Below are 16,813 nucleotides of genomic sequence, written 5' to 3'. Positions count from 1 at the left end.
ATATGTCAAGGTAATGATCCAGTAGTTTCATGGGTGTCAACATAAGAATCTACGTTCATCCATTCATAGGATTCTATATGTCAGGTGAATCCATAAAGTTCTTATCTTGTTATATGTAACCCAACCCATGAGTTTTAGATATTACCACTTGATTAAATAACTGCCATAAACTTTCCCATAAGGATCTAGACTAGTGTCGGAGGGCATCCGGCAAAATAATTCTATCACCACAAGTTACTCGCTTTATGACAGCCACCCAATCTAAAGGATCACACTTGCATAATCTAATACACACGTAATTCTAGTTTTACAAAACAGAAGAAAATTTGAAGTTTTATTTATTCAATTTCAACTAATAAATTATTTCTATTGCTTCAATTTAACAATTGAATTAGCAACCAAAAAATATCAGTTATCGCCAAACTTCCAATTTTCCCAATGTAATCACTAATCAGATTACCAAACAAAACCATAATTGTAATTTTCCAAAAGCAATCCATATTTAAAAGTATCAAATACAGCTTTGTTTATTTTAATTTTTCATAAGTAATCAAACCATTAATAAACACATTTACTATATTCTTAATGTTTAAACTGTTTAGCAAGGCAAGAATTTTACTAAAATCTGAATACCAGAATCAAGCAATTCCCATTTCTAGAAACAAGTAGCCACATTAACCTTATGAATGTAAACATATATTTTAATTCTAACAATCTATTCATAAGGAAATACATACATACTGATACATATATTTTTATACATATATATACATATATATACACGGCAATATCTTTATATATATATATATATATATATATATATATATATATATATATATATATATATATATATATATATATATATATATATATATATATATAAAACCTCAATAATCTAAAGTCAGAGTTAAAATAGATATATATATATATATATATATATATTCTTTTTCACTGAATGAAACAAATAGCTTACTGATAACTAAAATTTTACTACTCTTAATAGTAACTGTTTGTCAAAAAGTCGATGACAAAGAAATCTAATGCTGTCTGATATCATATTCAAATATCCTTGTACCTAAAATGAAATACAGATCTCCCATCGAATACAATAACTGTAGCCATAAAAATAGTTGAATCTAAAAGTTCCCAATTCTCCTACAGCCTACAAGATATTCTTGTTTGAAATCGATGTTTTAAGACTAACAGTAAGTTAACTACTGTCATTATAACAATGTAACTCGTTTAATGTCCACTGTTCAACTCAGCGAACATCCTCTGTTCTACATGACTCTTTAAATAAAGCAATCGATACCATAAAGAAAATGACTGTTTTGGATAGACCGAAACCCACATTTATGTTTTGTGAGAAACATCAAACCCTTTTCCCTTAATCTATTCAGCACAGTATTTAGTTTCGCTATAACCCATATATACATTATAAATTCATTGCAACACAAAGAACAGGGTATATAAATTTTCACACCCGATTCTGGGTTTATACCAAGTTTGGTGATGAACACACCAAATTCGGCATACTCACAGAGTTGGGTGTCAAATTTTCCACAAAGCCACTGCGTAATCGATATTCATTATTTAAAAATGAAACATTACAAAAGAAAAAGGATTGAGTTAAAGAAAAGCCCCCTACCTGTGCAAATGATTAATGATAATCAAGGAGAAACTGCCTGGAGAACCCTCAACTACCAACTCGCATCCCAAGCCTCCAACTCTTTATGCCTTGGTACAGAGATAACAATGAAACCCTCTCAAACACTGAAATAGAGAAAATGCAACCACGAAAAGGCAGAAGAATGAGGAATACGAATACGTAAGGATTTATAAAGCTGGAGTGAGAATCGAAAATCATCCTCATGGTCACCAAAATCCCCAAAATAAGCGCAGAGAAACTCGTTCAAAAGAGTTTCCATGAAACCCTCACTGGAGTTCATCAATGGTGGATTGAACTCAAAATCCAACTAACTCCAAGCCAAAACGACCGACAAACCATGGAAATCAATGCTCATTACTGCGAGCTTATCTCTAACAACTATTCTCTCAGTTTTCCAACACATGGCGAGTGCAGTACCAATTCGAAAATCGATGAAACTACCCACCATAAATTCCCATAACATTGCCGCCATAAGCCAAGCCCAAAACAAGGCTAGATTTAAGTTAGGCTAGCGGTCATGCCAGTAAAAGCTTAGGTTAGGTCTTAGTCTTAGTCGAATACATTAGGTTAGCTTAGGAAATGACTTCGCTTAACATAGTATTAGGTATTAATGTTAACATTAATATTTATGTTAATGGTAATATTAATATTAATATTAATATCAATATTAATCCTAATTTATATTAAGATTATATACATATACATATAATTATAACTTGTATAAATATAAACACAAGCACACAAATATGCCAACAATTACATATACGTATATATATATAAATATAGACATATATATATATATATATATATTTATTTATTTATTTATTTATTTAATACTTTATGCTCTTATATATATATATATATATATATGTATATATATCAAAAGAAAATTGGCAAATAAAAGATTCTAGGGACAGTTAAAATTTAATGCCACATTAATCGTAAGTCTGAAAAAAACCAAAAGTAATGAAACTGAAACCAATCCAAATGAAATTTAAAACAAAACTGAATTGCCTTATCTAAGAACCATTTCTTTACTGCAGGATTTCTGAATTTGAAATGTCAACATTAATTCTGAGAATCAAATCTTAGAAACATCTGACTTCTCATAGTGCATAAATAAAACAACATAATGATGCCGGAAACAAAATAGTTTCTACAAAATCAATGTTTCAAAACAAGTGCCAAACCATCCAATAAATTAAACTAATCTCAGAGTCCGAGGTAACAGATGCAGAACTGTCAGGGGCATGACACACAAATAGTCTCAACGAAGATAATTGTAGGTGTTCCAAGCCTTGAAAGAATAAAATTTAATAACTTTGAAATATTTAATCAACTATTTAAATAATCCTAAACCAAAAGTCGACATTACAAAAAGAAACCAATAGGAAAAGCACCACCACCATAAGATTGATGCATTTTGAAATGAGTGTAGTTTATGGAATAAATCATGTTGGCCTGTTAAAATAAAATAAATAAGAGGACAAAATGCCTATCAGTATCAACTTATATGTTGCAAGTATATGAAACCAAAAACTTCCCTAACCAATGACATTTTAGTGGACAAGCATATTTCATTAATTGAGAATCAAAACCACTATTGAAATTCTACATCTACTCTAAAGACTACATATCTTGAAATATTCCAGGATAAACACTACTACATATATTTCTTCTAGAGGGTATTTGGCAAAGATGAAAAGGAAGCGCCAAGAGCATAAATACATATCTCCTTGTATTCTAATAGCATCAAATTTCTTTTCTAAGCAGAACAATAATAGAGCAAAATCTCATAAGTGTTGAAAATAGATTTAAAATAAATAGTATGTTCTATTTTTTATTTTAAATATATAAAATAGATATAACTAATTAGAATAAATTTAAATCTAAATATAGATAACATTACATAAAATTTTAAAAAAATAAAGTTGAATGTACAAAACCTCGATGCTCATATAATTAGTAATTTTCTTTTAAAAAATACAATAAACATTTGAAACTTTGAACATACAATTAATATTAATTTTAAAGTTTATTATAATTCGCTATATATATATACATATAGATATATATATATACATATATATATATATATACATATATATATATATACATATATATATATATATATATATATATACATATATATATAGTGTTAACATTACTAAGAATAGAACAGGAAGATGAGAGATTGCACAAGGGTTTCACTGGCAGGACAAGAGCATTGCAGAGAGATTTTCAAGAAGACAGCTTTTGTTCAACTTGCAAAAAATTTCCTTTTCTACAATCCACAAGGCACTTGCACACTTGAAAATGGGGAATCATCTTAGGTGATAGATCAAGGGAGACTAGGGTGTGGCTTGCTCAAGAAGTATGGTTGAGTTGCAAACAAGCAATAAGAGGAAGCTAGGAAAAGACAGAGAAAAAGAAACATTCATTATCATCACAGCAATACAAAGAGGATGAAAGAGTTCACCAGGGCTTCATGGGCAAGGCGAGAGCATAGTAGAGGTATTTTTAGGGAGACAACTATTGTGCAACCTACAAAAAAATTCCTTTTTATCCATCCACAGCGTACTCGCACATTTGAAAGCTGGGAAACATCTAGGGTGGCAAACCAAAAGAGATCAAGGTGCAGTTTGCTCAGAAAGAATGGTCGAGTTGTAGACAAGCAGTATGAGGAAGTCAGGAAAAGGCAAAGAGGTTCATTTACAAGCAAGGGCAACACGTTTTTTGGGAAATGGCAGGATAACCATTCAAAGTGACATATGTGCAATGGTAAGCTGATCCATGGTCATCAAACACATCAAGAGGCTAGGAATTGACAAACTGGTAAATGGCAAGCGAAAACAAGCATGAGTTCACTAGTTGTCTTTGATATATTTTATGGCACTCCTCCACGACCCCCCTATTCAGGGCAAAAACAAAAACCCATTAATGAGCCTATAAACCCTTGAGCTCCAGTTAAACAAAAGGAACAATATGGTCATCCGCAGGATCTCATGGTTTCTTCATCGTCACAAAGTCAATATGACAATATCCCCTCAGATCAAAATCTTCTTGATGAGATGGAGCCACCTAAAGCCGAAATCGACACTCAAACTCAACATCCAGTCCAGGTTATCCAGTTTGCAAAAGAGATCATTTCCACCTTCATTCCGGATGACCTACTATCAGTGCAAATTTCGTATTTGAGGGAGAGGGCTTTGATTTGTAAGTTTAATAACCCCACTTTACAGCTTTTAGAAATTTATGATTGGGTTTATAGGTATTGGCAAGGTGTGAAAGATATTTTTTGTATAGAGTCTGCATCCTCATATCTAATGGTCCTATTCATTTATCAAATAGAGATCTGGTACATAAACATAAGGGCTGGTTCTATAAAGGCTTTGGTATATTTACTTTAGCATGGGTTCCTAATTTTAAACCAGACACAAAGTTTTGTGTGTTCATGCCTTATTGGATATCATTTCCTTCACTCCCCTTAGAGTATTGAGAGCTAGAGATTATTGAAAGATTTGCTAACACACTTGGCATCTTTGTTAAGCATGATCTTATCTCAGTTGAGAGGACAAAACTGACAGTGAGAGTTTGTATATTGGTGAACTTACAAAAATCACTTCCTAAAACGTTCACTGTTAAATCTAAGTGGGGTTCCTGGGAACAACAAATAGTCATTCAAGATGCCCAAACGATTGACCAGCATGAAGATTTTTTGGGGCATTTTAAGTCTCAGTGTGGTAGGGATAAACGAGACCCCACATCACTATGTCATGATCATTCCACATTTCCAAACAAATGTGCTCATATCTTAGTCCCAGATAAACATGTTGTTCTCCACCAATTAGATGCTAACATTGGGGTTATGTGTACAAAATCGGTGCAGCATGATATATATCAAAGGAAGAAGCAAAATACTAAGATAGACCTTCTTCAACAAGAGGTGTTTGATAAATGTGATGATTCTCGCCGAGATCAAAACATCCACTCTCCTGTGATTCCCCATCCATGAAACAACAGGATCGAGGAGTAGTGCATTCAGCGTCAAGGCTGATACAAGGTGCAACATCTCAAAGGCCAAAACAACAGTCAAAGTCACAAGTAGATGATAGTGATTACTTTTTGAAACAACAGTTTACTAGTATATCACAAGGTCAAGACTTATATGTTATTGCAAGTATGGTGAAGAAAGTTTTCTTCGTTGTTGGACAAATTCTGAAAAAATCACCACAATTGACTATCTCTTGGTCTCCACGACTTCCCACTAGCAAAGAGACTAGGGCTTGCTTAATAATGAATAATGAAGAAATCCTAAATGGAAAGACTACGAATAGGCCCAAGAATACAAATTGTAAGGATTTGATAGTCTCCCATGATCAAAATGATATTATAGGTATGAATGTTTTTCCACATGAAATTACTAACATCACACAGAAACTAATGTTTCAGAACAAGCCAATTGAAATTTCCTTGAAGTTTTTAGATCTTAAGGTACAGGGGTTACCGGAGGCACAAATGGAGAAATTTGCCAAAAATATCTTGGAGTCTCTTGCTTCCACCATGATCAAGGAAATAGCCATTGAGGAAGGAGTATGTATAGCAACTGAAGAATGTCCCTACCAAGATTGTCAAACAATGGGTGACGATAACACACCTATTAGCTCTAATCAGGTTACTAAGAAGGTTAAACATGGAGGTAGGCTCCAATGTATGAATGAGTTGCCCCCGGATCACCAAGAAGTTTCACTGGATCAATCTAGGTGTGATGATTATGGGGTTAGCAACATTTTTAATGGTATTCAGATTTCTAAAGTGGGAATGGGTGTAATAGAAAATGTAGTCGTAGCACAAGATGCACAGTTTAATCAGAATGTAGATCCAAAAGAACAGATATATGAGATGAGGTACAACAAGCAAAGTCTTATGTGTTCAGCAAAGGATGTTAAGCAGGCTGAGCAAGTGTGGGAAGCTGATAATGTGGCCAGTTTAAATGAATTGGAGCCAACTGTTTTTCAGCAACTAGATGTCCCTAGGGAAGATAATATATCCTCATGCTTTCAAAAGACAACAGAAACAACTACAGACAGGATAGAAGACAATGACCAGATAATTAAAATAGATACTAAAGCCAGAAAGTTTTTTTTTTATCCAACCCAAACTCTGTTAATTATGCAATCTCCTTCCAGTAAAAATTGCAAGGTGAAAACTCCAAAAACTAGAGGGAGGAAACCAAAGAGTGTCAAAACGAACTAGGAGGTGGCAACAGGCCTTCAAAGTGCACTTGACAAGGTCTCGCCTTTAAAAAAATCAGCAAGAAGAACCAAGTGTTCTTCTTGCCAGAAATGAAGATTCTATCATGGAATGTCAAAGGCATTAACGCCTCTGACAAGAGACAGAGAGTCAAGCAAGCGCTTGACTCTTCACAAGTAGACGTGGTGTTATTACAGGAGACAAAGCTGTCTTAGGCTTCCTTTTCCAAAACTATGAATAAATGGCCATACTGGAAAGCTATACATGGTCCAAGTGTGGGTGCATCTGGTGGTTTGGCAATATTATGGAATCCTAAGGTTATTCAGGGTGAGTGTTTGCAGCAAGATTCTAACTTTCAAATGATTAAGTGCTTATGGTTTGATACAACTTTCATTCTTCTCAACATATATGGCCCTACCTCAACACAAGATAAGAAAAGTTCGTGGGATGCTCTTACTACAATTATCCAACAACAGGTTGATCAATATTTCATTCTGGTAGGGGATTTCAATGCCATTATCGACTCATTGGAGAAATGTGGGGGGTATGGCTCCACCCATTAGGACAATGCAAGACTTTGTTGTCTTTGTATTGGATAATAGCCTGTGTGATGTTTTACCAAAATATGGTTCTTACACTTGGACTAACAAGAGAGTGGGGTTCACGCAGATCGCGAAAGACTAGATCGATTTCTTGTCTCTCAAATGTGGAATTTAGAGAGTTTTACATTTGAATCAGATATTCTTACTATTTTGGAATTAGATCATTTTCCCATCATGTTAAATATCAGCAAATCCTCAATTGTGTTTGATTGTACCCATAGGCCTTCTTTTAAATTTGAGCAAATGTGGTTCAGGCATCCGCAATTCCACTCACTCCTTAGGCAATGGTGGGAGAGTTTTCCTAAAGTGAAAGGTACGAAAATGTTTCAATTTGCTGCTAAACTTAAACATATCAAGGCCCAAATTAGAGAGTGGAATTCACAAGTATTTAAAAATGTTTTCCATGAGGAGGAGAGAGTTAAGAAACAATTATCAGATGTAAACGAACAAATTATTCATCACGGGATGTCCACAGATTTGTATTGGGAACAAAAACAGTACCAAGAGGAATGGGCTGAGTTGTGTTGTAGAGAGGAAGAGTTGTGGAGGCAAAAGTGTAGGGAATTATGGCTTAGAGAAGGAGATAAAAATACCGCCTACTTCCATGCTTCTGCAAAGCAAAAACGGGCTGCACATACTATTTTTTCAATTGCAGATGGTAAAGATGGTATTGCCATTCTAATCGAAAAGGGCATTCAAGAGGAAGGGGTCAGATTCTTTAAAGAACTATTGACCACTCCTTCGGCTATGGAGGTGAATCATGATAGGGTGGAAGAATTTTTGGAATCAGTCCCATGTCTTATTTCAGACCAGGATAACATAGTAAATGGCCCCTTTTTCTATCTCTGAATTGCATGATGTTGTCTTTTCCTTCTCTACAGATAAAGCTCCAGGTCCAAATGGTTTTACAACTCTAGGATGTTATATGTGATGATCTGCTCACACCTCTTGAAGAGTCAAGGAAAAGAAAGGCTTTGTTAAGATATTTTAATATAACAAATATTGCTATCATCTAAAAAACCCAATCCCCAACCACATTTGCTGATTTTCATCATATTTCCCTTTGCAATATAGTTTACAAAATTTTTACTAAAGCCATCTATATGAGATTACAACAATTCATCCAAGGTGAATTTGTTCCAAGTAGAGAAACAATGGAAGGTGCATTAGTTGCCCATGAGACCCTACATCTTGTTAATGAGAATTGTTCATCTAGTTTTGTTATCAAGTTAGACATGATGAAAGCCTATGATCAAGTTTGCTGGCGGTTCCTTTTCAAAGTCTTGCATAAATTTGGATTCTCAAAAGCATGGTGTAAATGGATAAGAGCTTGCATATCTAGAGCCTGGTTCTTAGTAATTATTAATGGGGTATCAGTGGGCTTTTTTCAATCCTCGCAGGGGGTAAGGCAAGGTGGCCCTCTTTCCCCATTTCTATTTATTATAATGGCTGAGGCTTAAAGCAGAAATATTCAGTCCAAACATAATACTGGTCTCTGGAAGGGTGTTCAAATCATAGGTACATCCATCTCAACCACACACTCTCTCTTTGCAGATGACACATTACTTTTTGGGGTAGCATCCATCCAAGAAGCATGGCAAATTAAAGACACTTTGGATTCATATACATATGTTTCAGGGCAGAAAGTTAATCTGCAGAAATCTAAGATTTTCTTATTTAATGTTGAAAATAAGGTTGCTAGCAAGATTATCAACATTCTACACTTTCCGGTCGAGCAACTACCTTCATCATATCTAGGCCTCCCTCTCTTTATGGGATCTAATAAAGTGTGTTATTGGTATTCTATTACTAAAAAAATAAAGAACAGAATTTTAGCATAGAAAGCTCGTTGGTTGTCACTTGTGGGCAGGATACTATTAGTTAAAGTCGTTTTATCTTTCATTCCAAATTATTACATTGCAATTCTCAAGGCTCCGGCTTCATTTGTCAAACAAATTGAGAATCTGATTAAGGACTTCTTGTGGAAAGGAAATTTGACAGAAGAGAAAAAAATTTCGTTAGTCTCATTACAAGATATGGCACAAACTAAAGCAATTGGAGGGGCAGGTATCCATGACTTGCATCTTAGAAATAAGGCTTTTGGAGGGAAATTGATTTGGTAAATGTATACAAATCCAAACAAAATATGGTGTAGGATTATGCAGCAAAAATATCTTGATAATGAGGATCCAAAAAGAGTACTTACTATTTCAGATCCTCCTAAAGGCTGGCTGTTTGGAACTCCATGATGCACTCTAGAGATAGAGTACAACAGTACATTTCATGGAAAGTGCACAAAGGGGAGGATATAGACTTTTGGAATGACTCATGGCATGGCCTCCCCGCTCTTGCTAGCTCTCAGCAGGACACTGAATTAATTAATATCTACTCTGTTTGGTGGGGAAACAAACTTATTGATTATGTAGACTCGGTTGACAGACTTTTAGGGAAAGCCACATGGAAAGATCCTACTGAGTTACCACTATATGAGAACCAAATAGGAATTCTTCAGACAATATTTAAGGATAGGGAAATTTATTTATCTGAAAAGGAAGACTAATTAATTTGGGTTCTTGCTAAAGATGGAAAGTATTCAATCAAAGAGGGCTATAAAGTATTGCAGCAAATTCATAATGTGAACCCTCCGCAACAAGCTTTCTCCCTCTACTGGAATAAATATGTCCTTCCTAAGGCCGGGTGTTTTGCATGCTTAGCCTTGAAGAAGAGAATCCTCACAAGTGATAGACTCCATAAATTATCTATTGCTTTACCTTTCAGCTGTGTGCTATGCAATGAAGCGGTACAAAACACAGATCACTTTTTATTAAATTGCTCTTTTACAACTGATTGGTGGTCTTTTGTTCTCAATAAGCTGAACTATAGCACACCCTTACTGCAGTCTTTGTGGGACCTATTCCAATCTTGGTCGGTTCTTTACGTGTCATCTTTATTTAGCTGCACTTGAGAATGTATTCCGTCTATTGTTGTATGGGCAACCTAGTGGGAAAGAAATAAGCGCATTTTTCTTAAAAAGAGAAATAACATCAGTGAAGTGGTAATAGGCATTGAGAAGTCAGTATCAAAAGTGGTTAATGTAAATCTATTATCAGTCAAATGCAATTTTTTCTTCTCTGCCTGGGGCAGACAAATTGTGAAACAATGGAAGGGGATCATTATACTCTTTGGATCAATACCATAATGGAATGTTGCTGCTGCTATAGACAGAAAAAAAGTAAAATGGTTTCCTCCAGCTCAAGAGTTTGTTAAAATAAATTTTGCCAGTGTCTCAAGAGGTAATCCGGGTCCCTCAGGTATTGGTATTTTCATTTGTGATCAGCAAGGCAGCGTGTGTGCAATTAAATCGTCTCCCATTCCTCAAGGAACTAATAATAATGCGGAAGTGCAAGCACTATTACATGGATTTCTATTAGCTAGACGAGGGGGTTTCAATAGGGTGCACATTGAAGGCGACTCCATGTTAATAGTTAATGCGTGCACCAATAGAGATATGCATAATTGGAAACTGATTTATATTTTAAATTAAGTATGGAAATTGATACTCTTTTCAAGAGGTCCACATATCCCACATAATGCATGAAGAAAATCAAGTTGCCGACTTATTAGCAAAAATTGGGGATGTGATGGGCTGCACACAAACTCATTATGCCATAAAGATTATATTGATTCATAAGAGCAGCTGGGAATGTTGTTGAAAAAAGATATTGCTTCTTCAATTTAGGAGATTGGAAATTAGTTAAGCAATTTCAGATTTTGACTGTCTCCAGGCCTAGAAAGCGATTAAGTATTTAGATTTCTCAGTTATGGATTGTAAACTCCAAGGAAGCCTAGTTGTACCACTTACATAGCTGGCTATACTTGTAGCTTTTATTTTTATTTTTTCCATGTAAAGGAACGAGGAAGCAGTCTCTTCTTTCTAGTTCTTTCCCTGTGGAGTTTCCGAACTAGTTATTAATAATATTAAATCTCAATGGCTCCGTCCATTTTTTATTTTAAAAAAAAAACATTAATAAGAATAAATAAAATGTATGAAACTTATTATCATTACAAACAAATAAAATATTGACATAAATATAAATTAAGAGTTCACAAGAGAAATATTAAAAAGATACTAATATCTATTTAATCAATAATTTAATCTATTTTTAAAATTAAAATATTAAAATTAATTTTTATTCAACTTATGAGCTCTTAATCTTATTTTCCATGTTACATAACACTCTGAACAGTTTTCTTGTGAATGCTTGTTAATTTAGCTTATATTTCAAAGCATTCACCAATAACTTTCTTGGGGATGTGGCTTCAAAATTTTAGTCAAGCATAAATTTAATGGGTGATTGTAATCATAATGTTGATATTTACATAGTCAAATCAAGAAAAATGCTGCTACTCCAAAAACCCCATATTCACCAGTTTCATATCATTTTTTTTCAATTCTCTCAATTTTTGAATTCAGATATATTTAAGTTGCATTATGGTACAGCCAGGCTCATAATTTTTGTATTAAAGCCAAACAAATGGTTCAAATCATGTTTTTCATCACTTACAATTTCCATTATATGGCATATTTCAGTTCTTCGATAAATATTCTGAATTTAATTTCAGTTTTGAAATCAGTTATGCTATATCTTAATTCAATAAAAAAACAATATTCAAAAGTTTAGCTTATTTTTTAGTGTTTTTAAGATTAAGATCCTAAGAATGATAAATATAGAGAATTCATTCAGCACATTTCATTTGAACTTTCCTTTTAGTTATAACCTCAAATGTTTGTATGGTATGCACTACCTACAACTAATAATGAGTTTGAGGTGCATACAACAGAACATAATATTAATAATTTACAGGAAAAAATTAGTGGATGTTGTAGGCCCCTGAATCTTCTAATAACAATTTAAGCTAAGGTGGTGAAGATCAAAGAGAAATAAAAGAAACTTTTTTAATTTACAACATTTTAGGTTTATAATATCTTATTAAAGATTAGGCCAGCGTGCTAATAGTTCATACACGTTCAACCATATTTATTGATCAATGCTTATTAGCATATCATCTGCTCTAAAAAATAGAGGAAAAGACAAAAGCTCCCTTAAGATGCTTAAGAGCTAAATCTTGAAACCTACAAAATAAAAAGAACTGTATTCCCATCCTTGTTGAAAGCAGTGCAAACCAGTGAACATTTTTGGACTTCATGTCTGTCTGTTAGGCTGAATTTTGGCCATTTGTGCCTGGTTTTCTACACCACCTCTTTTTTCCCCTACTCTACTAAATAACCCTCCTAAAAGACCCACGACAGCTGGACATGGACTCCACTATGAGCCCCACTGCTCCAACATCTGTAGAACATGCAAAATGGCATCATATTTTTTCATGCATTACTTAACCACATCAAAAGGTTGCGGATGGTGTGTATTTTGTAGTAGCTTTAATGGGTGAGTCACATGTTTTTTGAGACGACCATGGATTTGAGAAAACTTTTATATATTTTCTGAGAAACAAGATGCATAGATGTAGCAGTACACTACTCCAGCAAGTACCTATCAGGATCCTTTGTCATATTTTTTTCTACTTATTGCTACAGTTGTTTGGAGAACTTTCCAAATGTATTGGCAGTTGCATGTAATCAAGAATTACACATATGATTGATTTTTAAGTGCAAACATATACAACTTTCTCAAGTCTCCTAGTGGAAGGACATGTGTTTTTTACACATTCAAGCTTATGGATGGTTGAGTGGAAACAAGGGTTGATGTCAACTAAGCATCCAGACACACATCATGTCTCAAAGCATGTTGTATATTATTTGCTCTCTCTTTTTTCTGTTCTTGGAAGTGAATTTGACTGTAACTTATGCATGCTTTTTGGGGCAGATGTAGTCTGTGAAACAACATTCTTCATGTGGTGGCTAAGACTACATTGGCCTCTGCCTGGAAAAACTGCTTTGAAAAACTAGCAAGTTGTGGAAAACCCTCCTTTTCATTGGCAGGCACAAATTTGTATAAAGTATAGACTTCAATCTTAGTTGCTGGTTATGGTGTTCAAGTGAACTCTCAAGAATGACAAGGTTAATCGTGAATTTCAAAGGGAATAATGATGAAAAAATATTGTAAATTATTCAAGACCATTTCCACATGTGAATTGTGACATCTGTTTCAAGATCATTTGCAATCTTCGACTGTGACAATCTCCATTATATTATGTTATATGTGTAATTTCAAAATCTTCCAACAGCCAATGCCTGCAATGGTATACATTACTTGTGACAAAATGTTTCTCACAATCCCCTCTTTTATTAACTGTACTATGCAATAGGTGATGTGTTCCAAAAAATACTCAGCGTAAAATGAAATTTTCACCTGGACCTAGCTAGCATCCATGAAAATTTGGTTAAGGTAAAAAATAATTGCTTTGTGAGATGATTTGGTATTTTTGTAAAAGTTTCGCCCTCCTCCCTTTCTGTTTCAAGCAATTTTGTTTCTGGGTTGACAATATTTTTTGGCAAGATCTTCATGCGAAATCACAGGACCCTAATAAATAATTTAATATTAAGCAACAAATCCACCTTGCAGCAGTGAAAATTTTCTTCAAGAAAAAATTAATTCATAAGTTTTGTATTGCTATTATATTTTGCATTTCCAAATTCCTACATGCAGTGAAATTTTTCTGTGGGTTTGTGATTTTGGAGAGGTTTTTTAGGCCGCAACCAGAAGCAAAGTCAGAAATTCATGTTTGAAGAAAACTTTCTCCCTTTCATCCTTTGTTTATGTTTCAAGTAATTTTGTTTTTCAATTGAAAAATAAACAATTCAATCTTGCTGTTTGTGCAGGTAAAACTTAATTGTTCTCTGACATAAGCAACAATTCCATCTTGCAACAATGTAATTATTTTCAAGTGAAAATTAATTGTTCTTTGACATGATTTTTGTGTTCCTATTATATTTTGCATTTCCAAATTCCAACATGTTGCAAAAATATATTTGTGGGTCTGGTACTTTGGAGAAGTTTTTTGGGCCGTAACCAGAAGCAAAAGTCAGAAATTTGGGTTTGGAAGCAAACTTTCTTCCTCAGTCTCTATTTTTGCTAGAGATATTTGAAGAGCAAATATATTCCCTCGGTGGAGGCATTTTTCAATCTTGTCATTCCTAGTCAAAACGTTATATTCATGCCTCCCCAATTCTCAAACGTTTCACAAATCACATTCCTTTGGTTCTGCTCTGTTTCTCATGATTTCTATGGAGTTAATGGGGCTTGTTCTTTGTTCTTTGCTTGGCTGGAAATTATGATTTGTAGACAAGAACCATCCAAGATCACCATAATTTTTGGTGATAAACTTCTTCATGGCTTCCTCGCAAAAAACCGTTGCAGCATCCAGATTCATACACATGCTACTAGGGAAACTCCAGATGCAATTCTTTTTGGCTCCATCTCTTTCCTATCAACTGTGCTTCACAAGAATGATAGAAAGATTGGCCAAAATCTAGGCCCCTCTTATAGTTTTCAATTTATGTATCAGGCAAATGGGGCTGAATTCCAAAAAACATGGTACCTTTGGTTTCAGTTGGGTACATCAATTTCTATACACCATGCATGAAACAAACAAAACAAACATTTGGAACAATGGATAATTTTTGGGAAAACAATGCTGGAAATAAAACCTTTTACAATAACCGGTATGCATACAAATTACATCCTCTACGTCGAGCTCTGAAGTTTTGGCCTTTTCAGCAATGATTCTGAACTCTGAATGGAGAGCAATGATTATGAACTCTGTCATTGAGAAGGCAAGAAATTTATGCCTCTATTGATAGGATTCAAGGTTATCAAAACAACAGAGTAACAAACAGAATCCATGTTGGTTTAGTCTTCTAGATTATTCCACCGGCTTAGGCTTCTAGATTATTCCACAAACGAGAAAATTCTGAGAAGCTCTAGTTAAAAATTGTAGACTATTTGATGCTTTAAATGCACCATCAATACCAGCATTCCCTATAATTAATGCAAGTTCATATAATCAATGCCAGTTCGGATAATCAATGCCAACATTCTGTAATATTTTTTAGAATTTCGCCTTCAAAAATTCAATTTTCTCATTGCTATGAGCAAATAAGATTCTAGATAAATAGGCTTTTTCCATTTTCATAAATATAAAAAATTTTGAGACTTAATAAAATTTATAGACTTAAAAAAAATTCTAACATCTTATTGGTCAAACTATGTATTTTGTGCCACTTAATGAATCCTATAGTTTTTAGATTAAGGTAAAAACAAGTTTTGAAGGGGGCCCGAAACCTTTTAATAGTAAAGAAAAAGATAAACCATGAAGCACAACCAGGTTTTACAAGGACCTGAAACCTACAGTTTAAACAATAGCAAAATCAGGTTTTACAGGGACTTGAGACCACAAAAAAGGACCATAAATCGAACCCAGGTTTTACAAGGACCTGGAACCTAGTTTTAACAACAGACAAATACTAGATGAAAAAATGAAAATCAGCGACCAATAACTAGGACCAAAACTAATAACCAGGACTAGAACTAAAAACAGAGACCAAAAACCAAAGACACTAGAAGCTGCTATTGCAGCTCTTTTATCATTTTGACCACCTCTTTACCAATCTCTGCAGCGCCTTGAATGGTATCAGCAGGCAAATCACAAGTAGCCTCCACTGCCCTTTTCCTAGAGCTCTACCTAGTTCTTTTACTTGGTCCCCCTCTAGACATAATTTCTTCATTGGTACACTTCCCTAAACTTGCAGCATCAGCACAAATACTGGAAGTTATCTACTCCATCTTATTGTCACTTTCCTTGATTAGCAGACGAAGATTTCGTTCATAGTCCTTTAGTTTGTCCGGTATATTACCCACCTACACTTCCATCTGACTAATCTTGGCATGGTCCATGTCCTAGTTTTGTTGCACATTTTCCATTTTCCTATTGAGGCTCATTAATTCATTATACATCCATGAGTCAGCTTGCAGTGAGGTATCAACCTTAAGTTTTGCAGTGTGCAGAAAAGAGAGCCTAGTTTCCCTTTGAAGAGATTCATTCTTCTCCTTCCCCATTTCTTCTCTACCAGAACACTCATCCTTGTCTGTCCTTTCCTCTTCCCTCACATTAACATCAAAAGGGTCCTCCTTTTCCTTCTCCATTTCCTCTTTTCCATCCCTCGCTCCCTTGGAATGCTCACTATGATTTTCCTCTTCACCAACATTACCCAACTCTGTCTTTTTCTCACTACTCTCTTCCTCATCTTCCTTACCACTCTCACCCTTAC

The 16,813-nt window shown here is 34.4% G+C and overlaps 2 long non-coding RNA genes across 3 annotated transcripts in view; one reads left to right on the top strand and one right to left on the bottom strand.

The window, feature by feature from the left end:
* LOC149530393 (uncharacterized) overlaps positions 1-13,902 on the top strand; it is a 35,664-nt gene extending 21,762 nt beyond the window's left edge. The window contains exon 4 of one of the 2 annotated variants that reach the window (XR_016359077.1): positions 13,410-13,902. This is a non-coding gene — a long non-coding RNA (uncharacterized LOC149530393). Of the gene's footprint in view, positions 1-13,120 lie in introns of both variants that reach the window. The other variant, XR_016359076.1, reaches the window with a different exon arrangement.
* LOC149530391 (uncharacterized) overlaps positions 1-16,813 on the bottom strand; it is a 55,603-nt gene that overhangs the window by 14,531 nt on the left and 24,259 nt on the right. The window lies entirely within an intron of this gene.

This window comes from Cupressus sempervirens, chromosome 11 (assembly GCF_028749045.1).
Source record: "Cupressus sempervirens isolate cs-2001-9-10 chromosome 11, ASM2874904v1, whole genome shotgun sequence".
Classification (NCBI taxonomy): domain Eukaryota; kingdom Viridiplantae; phylum Streptophyta; class Pinopsida; order Cupressales; family Cupressaceae; genus Cupressus; species Cupressus sempervirens.
This window is presented reverse-complemented; position numbering and strand designations above follow the sequence as displayed.